The sequence below is a fragment of the Artemia sp. Qi Xiang Cuo genome, chromosome 9, assembly GCF_049724085.1.
Source record: "Artemia sp. Qi Xiang Cuo chromosome 9, ASM4972408v1, whole genome shotgun sequence".
Classification (NCBI taxonomy): Eukaryota; Metazoa; Arthropoda; class Branchiopoda; order Anostraca; family Artemiidae; genus Artemia; species Artemia sp. Qi Xiang Cuo.
In genome coordinates, this window is record NC_142802.1 from 20,868,694 (window position 1) to 20,889,976 (window position 21,283).

The 21,283-nt window shown below is 33.9% G+C and overlaps 1 protein-coding gene across 7 annotated transcripts in view; it reads right to left on the minus strand.

Moving 5' to 3' along the window:
• The window catches only part of MED18 (mediator complex subunit 18), a 447,146-nt gene that overhangs the window by 160,119 nt on the left and 265,744 nt on the right, over window positions 1-21,283 (minus strand). The window contains exon 1 of one of the 7 annotated variants that reach the window (XM_089094362.1): window positions 10,675-10,738. The exons of the other annotated variants lie outside the window; for them this stretch is intronic. The gene's annotated coding sequence lies outside the window, so the exon portion shown is untranslated. Of the gene's footprint in view, window positions 1-10,674; window positions 10,739-21,283 lie in introns of those variants that run through there. 7 annotated transcript variants of the gene reach the window in all.

A 21,283-nucleotide genomic window follows, 5' to 3' on the forward strand; every position in this document is an offset into this window, starting at 1 on the left:
AAAACTTACAACCCTTGCCCTAAGGGTTGTGTGTGTGGGGGGGGGGGTTGTAATCCTCAAAGAACTAATTTCTAGAACTTTCAACTACGTCGAACAAAATGAATACCTCAAAATTTTGATTGGATGTGTTTGGGGAAATGGTGGGCGTGAGAGGGGGTTAGTTGTTCTTAAATCAGTTTCGACTATAAATTTCCAATCGAATGAGCCCTTTTTGAAGTTTCTACGACAACTCCTTCTATAAGAGCCTTATATGCCACCAGGGCAAAACTTACAACCCTTACCCTGAGCGCCGTGGGAGGGGGCTGTCAGCCTCAAAGACCTAATTTACAGGACTTTCAACTACGTTGAAAAAATGGCTATCTGAAAGTTTTGATTGTATGTGTTTGGGGAAATTGTGGGCTTGAGAGGGAGGTTTGTTGCCCTCCAATTACTTTCGACTATTAAAAAGGACACTAGCCATTTCAACTTCCAATCGAAAGAGCCCTTTTTAAAGTTTCTACGACAACGCTTTGTATAACAACAAAAAAAAAACATATACCCCCAACAGAGAGCAAAGCTCGTAAAATTGGGTATTAATAATAATAATAATAAAAAAAAAAAAAAAAAAAAAAAAAAAAAAAAAAAAAAAAAACATTTCCTCATCATAACAAAAGAGAGAAAGAGAAAAAAAAAACCTGGTTAAAGAAAAAAAAAACATAACAAACATAAAGAAAACAAACGCTGGACAAGTGGGGCATGGAAGGCTATCCCAACATGGGTAACAAATATAAACAAAAAAAAAAAATAATAATAATAAAAAAAATTCTATTCCACCATCACAGGTCAATACATAATTTTAATATTTTCTTCCTTAGAACTGATATTTGCCGAAATGACTCAATTTGAATTCTATCTTTCAGCCTATATTTATTTGAAATAAATGGTATTTGGTATCTAATTGAAAATCTAGATCTTTCACAATTAACAAAGGGAATTCGATATGTTCCAGAACACCTAAGAGCCGAAGGAGGGGCAGAATCAACAGAGATTTTTCATAAAAATAACTACTAGGATCATGTATTTTAAAATGCCATATTGATATATTAAGTTCTCTTATATGTTTCAGATCTAATAAATTCAAGAAAAGAAATAATGTTTCAGTTTTCGATACATCTCTAAGTTTTGATGGACGATTTAAAAAATTTCCAAGTATTCTCACTGCTTTATTTTGAAGGATCTGTAGGGGTTTTATATGCGTCCAAAAAGTATTTAAATAAATAATTGTACAATAATTTAAATAAGGAGCAATCAAAGAATGATAAATTATTTTTAAAATTGAAAATGGAAAAACATGTTGCAAACGATACATAGACCCAATATTTTGCGAAAGTTTCACCCTTAAATGATCAATATGAGTTTGAAATGACAAAAGGGGATCAATAAAAACTCCTAAATAACGATATGATTGAACTCTACGTATTTTATGCTCACCAACTTGAAGCTCCTGACATGAAATTTTTTTAGCAGCACGTTTTGAATGACCAAAAACCATAAATTCAGTCTTCTTAAAATTCGGTACTAAATAATTAGAAACAAACCATCGATTAACTGAACTAACCGTGTTAAACAAATTTTGAATCAATGTAGATGAATCCTTCGCTTTAACAGAAACAGCTGTGTCATCTGCAAATAAAATTGCAAGACCATTATTTCCCTGCAAACATCGTGGAAGATCATTAATATACATCAAAAATAAAAGCGGACCTAATACCGATCCTTGTGGGACACCAATATCTTCAAGATCATTTAAACTAGATAAATAACCATCAACATCTACCATGATTTTACGTCCATAAAGGTATGATCTTATTATATCTAGTCCTTTCCCTCTTATACCGGAATTTTCCATTTTATCAAAAAGAATTTCATGGTTTAAAGTGTCAAATGCTTTTTTAACATCATAAAAAACAGTAGATACATGATAATTACTATCTAAGCAGTCATTTATTTCTAATACAAGAGCTGCAACTGCTTGTTCTGTCGAATGGCCTGCCCTAAATCCAAACTGATATTTGGTAAAAAAATTTATTTTATCTAGATAATTAGTAATCCTTCCTTTTAAAATTTTTTCCAATACTTTTGACAATGGTGATAAAATTGCAATAGGACGATAATTATTTGTATCAGATTTATCTCCTTTTTTATGCAATGGTATTACACGTGCAATTTTCCATCTTTTAGGAAATGTACCTGAGAAAATACATAAATTTAAAATATGAAGCAATGGTTCAAAAATTACACCTGCAATATTTTTTAGCAAATTAGTTGAAATTTCATCATATCCCAATGAATTACCATTTTTTAAATTCTTAATGACCTTTTGAAATTCTGCAAAAGTAACCGGGGCTATAAATATGCTCGTATCTACAGTGGGCGGTAGATATTTTTTATGCGACCTTGGGGAAGAAAGGTCAACTTCTCCTGAAACAACAGATGATCCAATACTAGCAAAATATTCACTAAACTTCTTAGCAACAGCTTGTGGTCCTCTAAATTCTTTACCATTAATATCAAATAACACTTCAGGGTGTAACAACTTTTTATTTCTTCCAATTTTATCTTTAATCAAACTCCAAGTTTTTCTAGGGGAATCTGAATTTCGAAAAGATTTTTCATAATAAAGTCTTTCACTTAGGCCTACTCTAAGGATCCTTACAAGCATATTCTTATAATTTTTAAAACGCGTTATATTTATTTCCGTGGGATATTTTATTCTAATTTTAAATAAACGATTTTTCTCATTAATAGATCTCAAAAGTGATTCATTTATCCAAGGTTTTTTTGGGGTAAGTTTCTTTCCTCTCGGGCTCTTATATGGGCAAAAAAGATCAAGCTTTTCATTCATAATATAATAAAATTTATCTAATGATTGGTTCGGATCCTTCTCATCAATTACAGGACTCCAATCAACATCACCAAGCCCTTCTTTTAACCTTAACACATTTTTATGTGAAAAATCTCTACGCTTGGTTTGATTTTTTGTATTATGCGGAAAATTTATAAGAAAATCAGACATAATTATACAGTGGTCAGATGAATCATCAGGAATAACAAATGTATTAACAGCACTATAAGGTGAAAAAATATTATCAATAAGTGAAAATGATGTATCAGCTATTCTAGAGGGCACAAAACATACGGGGTTTAGTCCATAAGATAGTGGGCCCTCCAAAAACTGTAAAATATTTCTATCTATTCTGTTCTGATCTGCAGATAGGAGTTTCATTAAATCAATATTAAAATCGCCCATAACTAAATAAGGAGTATTAATACTAGCTAATTTATCCAACATACTTTCAAAATGATTTTTAAATTCCATCTGGCTGGATGACGGAGTACGGTAAATAACTGCAATTAAAAGCTTCCGATTATTTGGAAAAGAGCATTCAACTACACAAGATTCAAAAATCATTTCAATATTCATTGGCAAAAAATCAATCCTTATACGTGCTGGTATGCAATTTTTAATCAAAACACCTAGACCCCCTTGTTTTTGTCTTTTCCGACCGATGTGAAAAAATTGGTAATCTTTTACATGTATATTTTCAATTGAAAAATCATCTAAAAAAGTTTCACATAAGCTTAATATATCTGTATCTGAATCCGACAAAAAAGTTTCAATCACATCCTGCGCAGTCCTCCAACCCCGGCAATTCCAAAACGACATCCTACTTGTATTTACATTTTTTCTTACCAGCTCATTCATAAATATATATTGATTTTTTGGGATATCAAAATTACTAGAAGTATCATCATCATCACCAGCTACAATAGTTTGAAAAATTGACTGAAATGAAAGAGAATTCCGCTCAAATTCTTTTAACCTTGATGATGGAATTTCACGATTAATCCATTATCAAATATTAATCCCACGTTAAGAGAAACCACACCATGCCCCAAAAGACCAGCAAAACAAAAAAAAGAAACATAAATATCTTCATAAAAACCAAAAAACACTACTACTGTTTCCAGGCCTAGTATCACTGAAAGCCAAGACCAATCCATAAGAACTCCAATCACAACCCGGTACGCTCCGCACCGCGCTATACATTATACACTATTAATACTTTTTCTCATTTTGTTTTTTTTACTTTATTCCATCCACAACATCTTTTTAAAAAAAAAGAAGATAAAAAAAACACGAGACAACATTACTTCATACCAATATGCTATCACAAAAAAAAACAAAGAAGTAAAAAACACAACAAAATAATAACTCAAAACCATATATGCCCCCAGGGCATAACTTAAAACCCTTACCCTGAGGGCTGTGGGGGGGGGGAGAGGTTGTCATCCTCAAAGACCTAATTTCCAAAACTTCCAACTACGTTGAACAAAACGGCTATCTCAAAATTTTGATTGGATGTGTTTGGGGAAAAGGTGGGCGTGAGAGAGGGTTAGTTGCCCTCCAATCACTTCGACTATTAAAAAGGGCACTAGCCCTTTGAACTTACAATCGAATGAGCCTTTTTTGAAGTTTCTACGACAAAGCTTTATATAAAAACCAGATATACCCCCAGGGCATAACTTACAACCCTTGCCCTGACGGCTGTGGGGGGAGTATCCTCCTCAAAAACAAATTTTCTATCTGGAAATCAACTACATTGAACAAAATGGTTATATCAAAATTTTGATTGCATGTTGTTGGGGTAGTTGTGGGCGTGGAAGGGGGATTAGTTGCCTTCCAATCACTTTCGACTATTAAAAAGGGCACTAGCCATTCAAATTTCCAATCGAATGACCCCTTTTGGATGTTTCCACGATAACTCCTTCGATACGAAGTGCCCGGGTCTAGAAAAAAAATACATTGTGCCAACATCGTTCTTTACTTAGGCAGCGCTATTGCGCTGCCTATCATTCAAAGGTATTTGAAAATGGTATTCGACAATCCTTTTAGCTTGACGACGTGAGTACATCCATTTACAAAATCTTAATAGCACAATAATCTACGCAAATATAAAAGGCTGCTATAAACCCAAATGAATACCATAAATACTATTCTTAAACACGAGGCCAAATAACATAAAATATGAGTTAGTTTATTACGATTATTTCTTTTCGGTAAACATCAGGACCATGGGTTAAACACAACCCAATCCTGTTAAATCTAAACCATGAAATTAAGAATTACCAATTTAATAACTTTTCATTTTTATGTATACTAAAAACATATTATGACACTTACCAGAATAAGGGTTTTTTAAGGGAAGCCGTAAAATTACCACTCAACTTCTGAATAAGTTCCCCACTTTAAAAAGTTATAGGCCTTAACGGTGGAAGCTGAATTGGCCATAAGGAGGTTCAACAAAAAAAATGAGCACATTAATCATTGTAAGCAGGTAAAAGAAAGGTAGAAGCTGAGACGACATTCTTTGAAGAAGTGGAATCACATAATCAATGATTAATGAGAAACCCGCAAAAATACTTGAATTTGTGTCATGCCATTAATCCTTTCTTGATTGGGTGTTATTTATTAACTTTTAAGAATTTCTTATGGTCGCATAAAAAGGATTGACGTCTTATTAAGCAACTTGAGGGTTTAAAGAAAATGATAAATTATACATATAAGCTCAGTATAACTAGAATTAAGACATTTTGCTTTTTAACTTGTATTAATTAAAAAAAAACTGTTTCCAGAAAATAAGTTTTTCAAAGAAAAGTAAAGAACTCCATTAAACAAAAATGAGCAAAAATAAAATCAAATAATCTACCAAGCGTGAAACTACCACAAATCAGCAACGATAAATAAATGAAACCCAAAACGAACAAAAATTAGAATAAATAACCAAGTCAAACTCAAAACGAGCAGAAATTAACAAAAGTTGGGCCAGAACATAATTTGCACTTTACTGAAAAAAAATAAATGTTTTTACTTTTATAACTTTAATAAATCAAATAATATCAACATTTTTATTAAACTGACAATGTACATTCATTTGTATTTTTTACAATACAAATACCCTTGCATTACACAACCCTTGCCCTGAGGGTTGGGGGGGGGGGGGTTCATCCTAAAATACCTAATTTCCAGAACTTTCTGCTACGTTGAACAAAATGGCTATCTGAAAATTTTGTTTAGATGTGTCTGGGGGAATGGTGGGCGTGAGAGGGGGGTTAGTTACCCTCCAATCACTTTCGACTATTAAAAAGGGCACTAGCCCTTTCAATTTCCAATTGAATGGGCCCTCTTTGAAGTTTCTACGACAACTCTATCTATAAAAACCTTATATGCCCCCAGGGCATAACTTACAACCTTTGCCCTGGGGTTCTGTCATCCTTAAATACATAATTTCCTGAACTTTCAACTACGTTGAACAAAATGGCTATCTCTAAACTTTGATTAGATGTGTTTGGGGAAATGGTGGACGTGAGAGCGGAGTTAGTTGCCCTCAAATCAATTTCGATTATTAATAAGGGCACTAGCCCTTTGAGTTTCCAATTGAATTAGCCCTTTTTCAAGCTTCTACGACAAAGATTTCAATAAAAACTTATATACCCCCAGGGCATAACTTATAACCCTTGCCCTGAAGACTGTGGGGGGGGTGTTCTAATCGAAGGCATAATTTCCTGAACTTTTAACTTCGTGGAACAAAATGGCTATCTCAAAATTTTGATTGGATGTGTTTGGGGAAATGGTGGGCGTGAGAGGGGGGTTAGTTGCCCTCAAATCACTTTCGATTATTAATAAGGGCAGTAGCCCTTTGAGTTTCCAATTGAATGAGCCCTTAAGCTTCTACGACAAAGATTTCAATAAAAACTTATATGCCCCAAGGGCATAACTTATAACCCTTGCCCTGAAGACTGTAGGGAGAGTGTTCTAATCGATGGTATAATTTCCTGAACTTTAAACTGCGTGGAACAAAATGGCTATCTCAAAATTTTGATTGGATGTGTTTGGGGAAATGGTGGGCGTAGAAGGGGTGTTAGTTGCCTTCCAATCAATTTCGACTATTAAAAACGGCACTAGCCATTTCAATTTCCAACCGAATGAGCCCTTTTTGACGACGACAAGTTTCTACGGCAACGCGTTCTATAAAAACCTTATATGCCCCCAAGGTATAACTTACAACCCTTGCCCTGAGGGTTGTGGGGGGGGTTGTCATCCTCAAAGACCTAATTTCCAGAACTTTCAACAACGTTGATCAAAATGCCTATCTTAAAAATTCGATTGGATGTGTTTGTGGAAAAGGTGAACGAGAGAGGGGGGTTAGTTGCCCTCCAATCACTTTCGACTATTAAAAAGGGCACTAGCTCTTTGAATTTCCAATCGAATGAGCCTTTTTTGAAGTTTCTAAGACAAAGCTTTCTATAAAAACCTTATATGCCCCCAGGGCATAACTTAAAACCCTTGCCCTCAGGGCTGTGTGGGAGTGTCCTCCTCAAAAACATAGTTTATATTTGGAAATCAAATACGCTGAACAAAATGGCTATCTAAAAATTTTGATTGGATGTGCTTGGGGAAAAGGTGGGCGTGAGTAAGTTGCCCTCAAATCACCTTTGACAATTAAAAAGGGCACTAGACCTTCAAGTTTCCAATCGAATGAGCCCTTTTTGAAGTTTCTACGACAAAGATTTCAATAAAAACTTATATGCCCCCAGGGCATAACTTATAACCCTTGCCCTGAAGACTCTGGGGGAGTGTCCTGCTCGAAGGTATAATTTCATGAACTTTAAATTGCGTGGAACAAAATGGCTATCTCAAATTTTGATTGGATGTGTTTGGGGAAATGGTGGGAGTGGAAGGGGTGTTAGTTGCCTTCCAATCACTTTCGACTATTGAAAAGGGCACTAGCCATTTTAATTTCCAATCCAAAAAGCCCTTTTTGAAGTTTCTACGATAACGCGTTCTATTAAAACCTTTTATGCCCCCAGGGCATAACTTACAACCCTTGCCCTGAGGTATGTGGGGGGGGGGGTTAACATCCTCAAAGACCAAATTTACAGAACTTTAAATACCGTTTAAAAAAATGACTATATCAAAATTTTGATTGGATGTTTTTGGGGAAAAGGTGGGCGTGAGAGGGGGGTTATCTGCCTTCCAATCACTTTCGATTATTAAAGAGGGCACTAGCCCTTTGAATTTCCTTTCGAATGAGTCTTTTTTGAAGTTTCCACGACAACGCTTTCTATAAAAAATCTTATATGTCCCCAGGGCATAACTTGAAGCCCTTGCCCTGAGGGCTGTGGGGGAGTGTCCTCCTCAAAAACATAATTTTTATGTGGAAATGAACTACGCTAGACAAAATGGCTAGCTCAAAATTTTGATTGGATGTGTTTCGGGAAAAGGTGGGCGTGGAAGGGGTGTTAGTTACCTTCCAATCACTTTTGACTATTAAAAAGGGCACAAGCCACTCCGATTTCCAATCGAATGAGCCCCTTTTGAAGTTTCTACGACGACCCCTTCCACATGAAGTGCCCTTCTATAAAGGAAAAAAATAATACATAATACATTGAGCCAACATCGTTCTTATATGTCCCTAGGGCATAACTTAAAACCCTTGCCCTGAGGGTTGGGGGGGAGTGACCTCCTCAAAACATATTTTCTATCTGGAAATCCACTACGCTGAACAAAATGGCTATCTCGAAATTTTGATTGGATGTGTTTGGGGAAATGGCTGCCTATGATAATAGAGAAGCTAACCGAAAAAGTTATGAAATTTTAGTAATTTCGCAGACATTACCAATTGACACAATAGAGCAGGTAATCAAACAAGGGATATCGGAAGAATACTGTTGAAACAAAATACTGGAGTTTAGTTAACTAAATTGTACGATAACAACTTCAAACATTCCGCAAAATATATATATATATATATATATATATATATATATATATATATATATATATATATATATATATATATATATATATATATATATATATATATATTGACAGGCATTTTCGGCAATGCAGGAACGCAAGCATAATTATTTTTTGGAACGGGGAGCGGAAGGTAAGTCCCTTAAAATTTCTAAAAGTAGGTGGATTTTCCAAAAACAGCTAAATTCATATTTTTTAACCTTATTATTTTACCCCTAAAAAGCCTTCGAAAAACAGGTGAATCTTAGAGAAAGTTTGGACTTGCAAAATAAAGAAAAAAAAATGTTGAGTTTTAGTAATTAAATTGTACGGCTAGTTAATTACAGCAGTTTGACAAAAAAAGAAAATAAACATGAGGACTTGTTTTGACTTTTTTTTAATTGAAAAAAAATGTACAACTTATATTAAATAAAGTTCAGAGTAGCACATAAAAGTATTATACGTGCTTAAATACAAAATATCTTATGTTTCCTATATAAATTTCCTTCTTTTGAATTTTTTTTTTCCGTTCTACACCCCTTCCCCTGAAAATACTACCATAACCAGGAACAGACTTGTGCCTTGAAATTTAAAATGAAAGATAATCCAGAAACTCCGGGAAAACTCGACTTTAACATAATGGATTCATTATAAGGTTTGTTTTGTTTGTCAGAAACGCAATTCTCATGTTTGAATTCAATGAGTTATATAAATTGTTTTGATTTCTATAGGCTAACTTTTATTGAAGTAAAACTTTGGCGAAGTTCAACTTTGCCCAAATTTTTACCTGGGCTGTACTTTGACTTCGCCGAAGTTGAGAATGGACAAACTAGAGACAGTAAAAAAAGAAGCTGAAAATTGGGTAGGTTCAGTTTTTCTTATTTCTTCTGCGAAAGTCGACTTTTCCTAGAATCAAACTTTAGTGGAGATGAGTTTCACTTTTGTTTTTATCCAATTTCTACATGAACATTCTCGAAGTTGAGATACAGACAATACATAAATACAATATAATACAGACATATAATATATAATACGTAATACAATATATAATATGTATAATATAATACAATAAACACAAAATTGAGCCCCGGAAAACTCGACTTTAAATGACCAAGGACAGTGAAAACGGAATGGGATCGGTTAGCTGGCTACTTACACAACAATATATAGGCCCTATCTTTAAAAATTTTGAAAATCGGGATTTCAATTTTTATTGAAGAAGACCTGCTTATGCAGTTATGCATTCTTAGCAGTAGGGGGTGACAGATTTTAAAAAAAAGGTGAAAAATCAACAATAAATAAACTGAAATCATAAAGCACTAAACAGGCTAAGAAGGTTTAGCCTTCCTTTTAAGGTGTATTTATTTTCGGGAGTCAAAAGTTTGCTAATGTTTGAATTTTTACGAACAAAGAGCGTTGTCAAATCTAGCTAATTAGTTTCGCTTATTTATGTTTACGGATCATCGTGACAACACTGACAGAAATGTAGTACTGCCCTAAAAGCTTCATAATTTTTAAACAACCAACAGACTAATCTTAGAAAATCGTGGTTTTAGGTAAGAATAGACTTTTTGCCCCTAGACCTAAGATAGATCTAGGAGCAAAATGTGTTTTGTTTTGGTATCCTTGGTACTTTAACGGTATTCGTTGGGATTCCAATCTTGGAACTGAAATTTGGTCACGTTCGTCTTTTTCTTCGTAAAATCAGCCTTGTACCTCAGAAGAGCCTTGTGACTGAAACATTTTCCGTTCCTTTACTAGCTTATTTTTGCGTATGTTGGCTTACGAACATACGACGATAGACATAACCACTAAAATTGAAAACCACTTTTTACCAAAGAACTCTTGGCTTGTACTGGAATGACACTTTGACGAAGTTTTGCTTTAGTTGAGAAACATCTAACAAATAGAAACAGAGAGATAAAATTCCTACGATTCCATGGTGAAAAAAAAAAAATATATTGTTTCCATTGGTTTACATCTGCGACGCATATTCGCAAACCACTCCTTAGCTCTGGGGAGTAAAACCAAACATGTTTTACTTCATTACATTAAATTATAATTTTAATTATACTTTTACAATTTAATTATCTGTATATAATCATAATTATGTTATATATTATTATGGTTTATATACCAATTTATAATTATATATAATACATAGGATGCAAAAAATATCTATTATAATAATATAATATACGGATTATTTATGGAGGTTTGGTACCTTAAAATTATTGTGCAAGCTTTAGCGTCGGCTCATCGTCTCATAGACAAAGGGTCGATTAGTGAAATTCTCCCAGGGGCCTAGCCACCACCGAGAGCCGAGCCACCACTAGCCACCACCAAAGTTTGACTTTGACAGAATTGCTTTCTGCGTCTTTTGCTTTCTGAGTTTTTATTACATTATTTAATTCGATTGTTTTGAGTAATCTGAAATTTCCTGAACTGAATTATTTTGCTTTAAGGCCATGCGGTACCTTAAAATAATTTTCCGAGTCTAAGCCTTCCTGTCTATTCGGCTGACCGTCTCAGCAATAAAGGGTTTATTGGCAAATTTTCTTAGGGGTATATAATGGATAAAATATCCAGCTGCCAAACTGCTCAAATGATATTTTGATTGAACTGGTTTTTAGAGTTTTCCTAGTAGGTATGCTAGAACACTTTTAGAGACTGCTCTTTCATAAAATTTAAACAGAAAATTCTGCTCCATTTAATAAAATAAAAAAAAAAATCACACTTTCTGATAACGTATCCTTCATTAAAATTGAATACCTATATTTCTGGCACAAAATGAGAGAAATTAAACAGTTTTTATAAGATTTCCAGGAAATAAGGCGTTGGTTTTTACTTTTCTGTCATTTATCCATTGTCCAAGTTCTACAAGTTATGGCAAGACCACCCAATCAATTCTAAACAGATTGGCCACACAAACTAGAAAAGTTTATAATTGACGAGATAGGGTGATCCTTTAAGGTACCACATAACCTTAGCGTTTGGGCTGAACTTACGCAGGTTAGGTGTCCCGGCTTTAGTTTAGCTGGGCTTTGTTTGGAGTTAACTGAATCTCGAGCCGGTGATTTTGGCTGGATTCAGCTAATACGAGCTGAATATTCACGGATTAAAATTTGTGGCATCAGTCTTGTGGAAACACTATTGAGGGTCCTTGACTGAAAATTCAGATCTGATAAATAATGAATGAGGGCTGTTATTCAAAGAGTAATGACCAAATATTACAAATATGACACATTCGTCATTTTATAGTTTCCAAATTTTGAAAAATGCAAAAGAAGGTAAATGCTTGCTTTCAAAAGTAAACTTTTGTAGATTTCAATGAAAAATTTTGTCATTTTAGGCTAAAAATAGCTTGTCTACGCCCTAAACCCTGCTTTTATGAATAAAAAAAAGAGAAGAAAAGAACTTATCCGAGACAGCATGAACAGATAAATGTCAAAACTATTCTTGAAGAAAGGTGGATGGTCTTTGAACAAACGTAGGTTTCCTGTCATGGTAATTTTAGGCGAAGGGAGAAACCAAAAGAGAGAAGAATAAAGGGCAGCGTTCAAACGAACAAGATAACCACCTTTCTTAAAAAAGGAAGGCAAACTGAGGCTATTGGTAAAATAAAAAGTTTGAGATTGTTTTAAATTCGAAAGAGGTCTAAAGAGGTCATGAGACCTCCTGAGGAGGGATGGGAGTTTCAGACCGTCCATTTGCATCTATGTCTTAGAAGACAAGCAAAACAGGGAAGAAGCAGAATTTTCATTCAATAAATATTTAGCGAAAAATATTTCGTTCAACTTTTTCTCCCCTGGAAACATTATTAAATCCTTGCCCTCCAAGATAGAATTCTACATACCCATGTACGCTAATATAACAATCAGCAGCAAAGCCATGTTAGTTATTTTCTATAGGCCTGTCTGTAAAAGAAAACAGGTTTACAACAAATTTATAACAAACGTAGATTATCACGGCAATCCCATGCAAGGGGACAGCCACCCCAAAGTTCCCCAGTCTTTATACTAAAGTTTGGCTTTGCATAAATTCAAAGTATGAAAACGAAATTCACCTTTTGGTCCAACTTTTTGACCCTAGCCGGGATACAATTGTTGTTATGCGACACAAAAAGGCAGAAGTCGTTACTTTGCCATGGCACGATATCTTCTGTTATTGAAAAGGCAATATAGCTTTGAATATTAATTTGGATGACCCCCCCCCCCACCCCCCTGATGTTTTCCGATGACTGGTTCAAAACGATCAGCCTTGGTGATAAAAGACAGCAACAAGAAACAAACACGCGTCCATGATCAATTTTCTCGAGAAAAGTAATCGAAACCTCCGTAAGGAGTTCTTGGGCATGGTGAACTAAATATAGGTTTCATTTAATCACCCCACTTTACCAGTGTTTTTCCTGTTTTATATTAATTACATAATTATCTTACGCTAATAGCCTTTTATGGGTAGCTTTAAACTTAATGACTTTTACATACTTGGAATCTCTACAAAAATAAGTTTTTTTATGCATATATTGTTATAAAAACTTTTTAATTTTAGAGCTCTGTTTGGCATTGGCAGGGATCGCTCTTTATTTGTAATTAAATTTAAAAAAAAAACAAGTTTTTTTAAACTGAAAGTAAGGAGCGATACTTGAAACGAACAGAAATTATTCCGTATATGAAAGGGACTGTCCCCTTCTCAACGCCTCGCTTTTTACGCTAAAGCCTTTTATTGTTTGAAAAAATAAAGTTTTGAGACATAGTCAAACTTTAGCGTAAAGAGCGAGGCGTTGAGGAGGGGACAGCCCCTTTCATATACGAAATAATTTATGTTCGTTTTAAGTTTTAATGTCGCTCCTTACTTTCAGTTAAAAAAACTTGTTTTTATTGAATTTTCCGACGTTTTTGAATTAATGCAGGTTTTGGTTTTGGCTCACCGTACATGAATAATTGAAACTAAATTTGCATATTAATTTTACTTTTTTGGGTAAATAGCTTTCTCAAAAGTTGTTTAATTTTATTTACCAACGTTTTTACTAGTAACAAATATACGTAACTTACGAATTAACTCTAATTGCCCTCCATTTTATTGGTCACTTTAAAAGGGCAATAAAACTTTTAATTTCTGTTCTAATAAGCCCTCCCGAGATATTCTAGGACCACTGAGTCGATACGACCATCCCTGGGAAAAAAAAAACACGCATCCGTGATCTTTCTTCTGGCAAAAAATACAAAATTCCACATTTTCAAACAGTTCATGGTAACGAACTGTAAGTAAGGAGCGACCCGGCTCAATGGTAACCGAAACTCTAAAAAACGGGATTTTGATACCAATAGATACATCAAAAGAATCAGATTTTAATTCTGATTTCAAATATATAAGTTTCATTAAGTTTAATTACACCCATCAAAAGTTAAGTGCCTGAGAAAATTTGGCTGATTTTCAAAAAAAGGGGGAAAGACCCCCTAAAAGTTGTAGAACTTTAATGAAAATCACACCATCATATTCACCGTATCAGAGAACCCTACTGTAGAGGTTTCAAGCTCCTATCTACAAAAATGTGGAATTTTCCATTTTTTGCCAGAAGAAAGATCACGGATGCGTGTTTATTTGTTGGTTTGTTTTTTTTTGTTTTTTTTCCCCAGGAGTGATTGTATTGACCCAGTGGTCCTAGAATATCGTGGGAGGGCTCATTAGAATGGAGATTAAAAGTTCCAGTGCCATTTTTAATTTACCAAAAAAATGGAGGGCAACTAGGCCCCCTCCCACGCTTATTTTTTTCCCAAAGTCACCTGATCAAAATTTTGAGACAGCCATTTTGTTCAGCATGGTCAAAAATATGATAAATATGTCTTTTAGGATGACTTGATCCACCAAAGTCCCCAGGGGGAGGGCTGAAAGTTATGAACTGTACTCAATGTTAACATATAGTTTTCAAAGGTATTTCAAAGGTATACGTGTTAAAAGCACGCCATTCCTTGCACGAAAACTGTTGGTGTAAAAAGATTTCAATGTGTAATTAGCTTGTAAAATGATAACGAGGAGAATTATAATTATTGGACTCATATCTGCAACTTTATAATTTCAAGCTCATATCTGCAAAAATCTGCAACTTTGTATTTTTTGCCAGAAGAAAAATATACGAATATAGAAGTTAGTTACGTAAGTTAATTTGTAAAGACATCCATTTAGCAAAAGAAAAGTAAAATTTTTATGCAAATAAAAGCTGCATTAACTACAAAACGATCGGAAATTAAATAAAAAAACAAGTTTTTTTAACTGAAAGTAAGGAGCGCCATTAAAACTTAAAACGAACAGAAATTATTCCTTATATAAAAGGGGCTTTCCCCTCCTCACCCCCACGAAATTTCCGACAAAGTTTTATATTTTTTAAAAAAATACAGTGTTGAGCAAGCTACAAAATTTCTCTTAACTCGAGAAGCTTTTCGGCGGGCACAGCTAATTTCGTCTACGTACTACTTTCTGTTAGGTTTTAGTTTTAATGTCGCTCTTTACTTTCAGTTTAAAAAAAAACTTGTTTTTTTTATTTAATTGCAGATAGAAGCTGGAAACTTCTGCAATAGGTTTTGCTGAATTTGATGGTATGATTTTCATTAAAGTTCTAAGGCTTTTAGGGGGTGTTTCCTCCTTTTTTCGAAAATAAGGCAAATTTCTCAGGCGCGTAAATTTTGATGGGTAAGACTAAACTTGACGAAACTTATACATTTGAAATCAGCATAAAAAATCTGATTCTTTGGTGTATCTATTGGTATCAAAATTCCGTTTTTAAAGTTTCGGTTACTATTGAGCCGGGTCACTCCTTACTTACAGTTCGTTACCACGAACTGTTTGATTCATTACCCCAAATTGTTTAATGTTCACGAAAGAGCTTCCCTAGTTTAGTCTTTCTTCAGATTTAGTGTCAAAATGCTTTTTAGTTGTTATTTTATAATAAAAAAAAAATATCCGTATAGTCAAAATTATTTTCTGTTCATTGTCTGTGGTCTGTTTATCAAAGAGTAAGCATGCGTACAGGAATATATTTTACTATGACCGTACAGTGCCATAATGTGGTCTTACAGTACCATATTTCATTCGGGGAGCATAGAATAAAATTTGAAGCAATCATAATATATATAGCGTCTGACAAGTCAACATATAAAAATTCCTATACGTGGCGTGTTTTAAAAGACATGTGAATAATTTCAGCCCATCGTTGTTAGGCCCAAAACTGTATAATCTTTCTGTATGTATTTACAGGCATGTAGCTAGAGATATTACGGAAATAAAATATGATGAGCTGGAAAAGAGTGTAAACTTAACCTTCTATAGCAAAATTTAGCTTTAGAATCGCTTTTGAGGGTTATAAGGGAAAATTTATGGGGCTAAATTCTTCCCTGGCCCCTTATTAGTTATACTTATGATTAAAGCGGACAGGATAGAGCTATTGCATCTTAAAAAAAAATATTGTTCGTAAATCTATAAATACTTCAGTTGAATATATTTTTGGCATTTAGAAAGACACTGTGACACATGGTCGCAGCACTCGGCGCCACGACCTCTTACCTTCGGAGCGCCAGCCTTTTTCTAGAGAATCTTTACGACTTGAAGAAGGGCTTTGTGTCACCTTTCTAAATTTCTAAAAGTAACGAAGGCATTATAATCTTCGCAATATGACAAATCATGTTCAAGTTCCATTTACTCCTTGTATAAGGTCATATTTTAATCCTCTAATGGCGTGTCATATTGTTTGGAATTAGTTGCCTGAATCAGCTCGAGGGTGCCACCCATTCGATTCGTTTAAAAAAAAATTTAAAAATTATTTGGCTTCGCAGAAGGTATTTTTATTTATATTTTTATTTATTTTATTTTTGTTGGAGTCTATTTAATCTAATTAATTAGTTTAGTTTATTTATTCTATTTTTTCTATAGTTTGCATTTTATCTATATCTTCTTTTCTTCTCCTTCGTATGTGAGTAAGTGATTATTTTAAATTTTGTTTTGTTTTTCATCTCTGATTAAGCAACTCATTTGTCTTCCCCCTTCTTTACAGACCAATGACCCTTTGGGGGATCAATAACATGTAATATTGTATGTGTATCTAATCAAGAATAAATCGTATCTTATCTTATTCACCCCCCCCCCCCGGCTATAAGGAAAGTCCACGAGAATGCACCATTTTTCATTAGAAACCAAACATGTTCTAAAAGTTTAATACTTTCTTTAAAAAATCATAATATATATGACAGCTTTTCCCGGATAGAAATCTGTCAAGAAACTATCAAAGAAACAAATGTAAACTTTCTAAAGATTCCCATTTTTATCACAAGTATCGTTGCATAGATGCGCTTATGTCATTGCCAGACCGAAATGTTTATTCTGAGATATTTGAATTTCGAATTTCCTTTATTCTAGATTAAGGCTGAATACTTTTTATTTAAAAAAATCTGATGTTTTACTAAGTTTGTTCATAATAAATGTCAATGGCTATACTACGGTTTCATTTCAGGAGGGGGGCAACTTATTACAGAGAGGAATGGATAAAACTGATTTTTTTTTTCTCGATAGTTTTTTTTATGTTTTGTGAAGCACAAGAAACTCGTACTCGCCAAACTTTCGCAGAAGCTACGTCGTTTAGAAGTGCAAATTTGACCATTAGCCTTAATGAATAATTCCAATTTGATATATTTTATTTTTTAGAAAATCAAAACATGATATTCTATTCAGTATTTTCAACGAATTCAGTATATTTCCATGGAGATCGGTATAGATCCTTGCTTATAGTTCGGTGTCACGAACTATTTGTTCAACTAGGAATTTAGTTTCCCAGGCGTAATAGTTTTTGTGAATTATATATTGCCACACAATTTACTTATTTTAGAAGCTCTAAAATACTTTGAATAGTAAGTTCATCAGCAGCTTATATTTCAATGTCATCTGAATAGCATATATTACGCTTTGGGAGCCCTTGATACATGGGCCGAAAAATCCGACAAGTAAATATATAGATAAATAAACACAAACACCATTTTCACATGGCAATGCAAGTAAATATTCTAAAGGGGGATGTGTATACTTTAGAGGGGAATGGGGCCTAACTCGGAAATCTTTTATAACAATTTTAGAAAGAATAAACATTTACTTATAGTTTTTATTTTTTTAAACTATTGCATTAGCCACGCCATTGATGAGGGCAAATCATTGGCTTTATTAAATAATTCCGATTTGACAACACTACTAAGAGCGTGTACTATAACATAACTATCATTAATGATAACTAATTATCTTTATTATATTTGATCCAGAAAATCATATTTAAAAAAATAGTCAACACCTGTACAATGTTACAACTTTTCAGGTCCGTGTCCAGCGGGAAGAGGGCACTGGGTTTGACTTCCTTCCCCCGAAATTTTTGTCGGACTCGTAAGAAAGTAAAAAAAATGTGTATAAACCAATATTTTTGAAGCGTTTTGTCAAGTTTTTTTGTAATCCCCCCCCCCCAACAAAACTTCTCGACACGGCCTAGCCTCCTTCTACGAGTATTGTAATCATTCTGGGGGTTAAACTTGTTGTTTTTCCCTCTATTCTATTCTGAAAATAATGATAAATACATAATTAATGATAATTGAACTGCACAAGTCAACTAGGATTGTTAGTTTCCTAGGTTTTAAATTTTTGTAAATTACCTATTGCAGCACAATTTTTAGCAGTAAAGCTAGTAATTAGAGTAGCAATTTCCAGATATTAGTAAAGATTTTAAAAAATTATGAGAAACAACAGACGGTTAAAACAAAGAAAGGCATCAATTAGAAAACACTTCCACTCACAAAGGTTAGGGTCACAACCGCCGAACCATTACTAAGTACGGCGCACTTGCGACTGGTATAAATAGTAAGAAGACACTTAAAGGTGGTCTAATTGCCTCATTTAAAATTGTTTTAACCAGATGGTATACGTAAAGAATAGAAACTGATGGCAGTTTATTGAGCCAGACAATAGATTTTTTTTTTTTTTTTTTTTTTTTTTTTTTTTTTTTTTTTTAATAACGTTAGGAAGTATGCTTCTATGAACAAAGTGCAATAAGGAACATCTCACCACTATTAAAAACTGACTAAGTTAAAATCGTACCACCCCCCCAACACATAAAACAAAGCAATCAGGAAGCTGCGAACCCCTTGTAACACCATGGTGAGTTTCTAAAACTCGCTTAACTCAGTATATGTCTAATCCAGTCATTTTTAGCGATTTGCCATTTGAGTTTTGTCTAATAATTTTTAGTGAGTTTTTCTCTAATCCAGTGACTTTTAGATGATTTTATTAGTGATTTTTGTCTTCTCTCGGGCCAAAAGCCTTGGTAGTAGGCTTATATTTTCGGCAAGCTTTTCACTAGTCTCGTAACCTTTAGATGATTTGCCAAGTAATATTTTCTCTCTCAGGTCAGTAGCAACCTTGGTATTAAGTTTGTATTTTTAGCGAGTTTTTCTGTGAGTAAGTTTTTCTATAAAATTTGGCTATTTTTTTTCTCAGGTCAGTAATTTAAAAAGATAATTGCTTGGAAAAATCTATTTGCTAGAATTGAACCCAAAAATTCCGGTCACTAGCCGTGGTTACCAAAGCTGGACCAACATCCACACATAGCAACTTTTCCATAGCTTTTATAGTAGACTTTACTATTCTACAAAAAAACAAACAATTTACTTTGTATTTTAGTGAGTTTTTCTTTATTCCGGCGATTTTTAGATGATTTTTCTAGTATATTTTTCGCTCAGGCCAGCAATTAAAAATGATTGCTTAAAAATATCTGCTGCCATAGGAGTTGAACCCAATATTTCCCTGTCACTAAACGAAGCTACCAACCCTGGACCAACAGGCACACCAAGCAAGTTTTTCGCAGCTTTTATTGCAGACTTTACCATGTCATATAAATTAAATACTTTGGTTTACGTTTTTAGTCGTATCTAATCCGTGACTTTTAGACGATTTGTCTAGTAATTTTTTTTTTTTTGTCAGGCCAGTAATAGAAGACGATTGCTTATAAAAATCTGCTTGCGTGGGAGCAATTTTTCTTTATTCCAGTGACCTTAAGACGATTTTCTTAAGGCCCATACACAATGAGATTGTACTAATCTAATACCGATAGTTAGGTAGCGTTAGTTTAAGTCAATCAGATTTTTCACAATATTCTACAAAAAAACTCTGATTGTGCTAGCTAAATTTCGATGTTAGTAAAATTTCATCGTAAAATTGGGCATAAGTGATTTTTTTTTTCTTAATCTTGTAGCATCGCTGCCAGGTTTGTATTTTTAAAGTCTTGGAATAGAGTCTTTCTCTAAGCCTGTTATTTTTACACGATTCGCCTAGCGGTTTTTTTCGGGTCATTGTCAACTTAGTTGGCAGGTTTGTGTTTTTGTGACTTTTCCTCGTAATCCTGTAATTTTTAGGCAATTTGCCAATCGATTTTTTTTTTTCAATAGCAACTTTGGTATAAACAAGCAGATATCACAAACACGCTTTTAAGGAACATCAATATATGCAAATTAAAATTAACTATATATGTTCCTTCAAAATTTCCCGAACAAGTTGATTTCCATCTTTTTAAACTTTACTCAATATTTCTGTTTTTCCTATCCTATTTTCTTGAATGTCGTCTATCCGCCTTAGAAAAATTGCACTATCATTTATCTATTTCAATACCTCTTCCTGACTATTTTCATCAAATGCTTTTTTCATCAATAAACTTTTGGTTACCTTTTATACTTTGAAAGTCTTGTAATCTCATGTTTTTGGCAAAGGAATCGTAACTATTTAATCTAGGAATGGGGGTACTAATGTAACCGCCTAATCGTAAATTTATTCCCTGACTCCAAACATATTTCCTCACTTTACTCCGAGAAGGGAGTTCTTTCCAGCTCAGTGAGCCATCGACAGCTTAACTCCATTAGTACTTGGGTCTTTGTGCCAAGAAATACTTGCTGATTTATTGCGCTAGCTTTGTCTAAGTAACTTTAAGTTGCTAATGGACTAGGATGGCAAGCATGGGGTTTAAATGATTGTTTTTCTAGTTAAGATGGACGATACGATTCGAATTTGGTAGTCTAATTTTCGGATTTAGTTTTACATAAAGCAACCAACACACAAAATATAAAATAAAATCATTAGGGGAATTAGTTGAATATAGTAAATAAATATAATATTATACAATAGGACATAGTTGCCTATGGCCAAACCAGCTACGCATGCTCCTTAACCTTAACATTTCTTCGAATGCATAGGTATAATCATTATCTACCAGTCAGAACTTTTTTCTTCTTTTATCTGAAACCCAAGTACTAGTAGTCCCCAAGTGATCATAGCTAGAAACTGATCTGTAACTAAGCAAATGTGCGAGTAGGGCTTTAAGAGACAAAGATTCTAAAGGGGGGTGGAAAAATTGAAAAACATTTTACGATA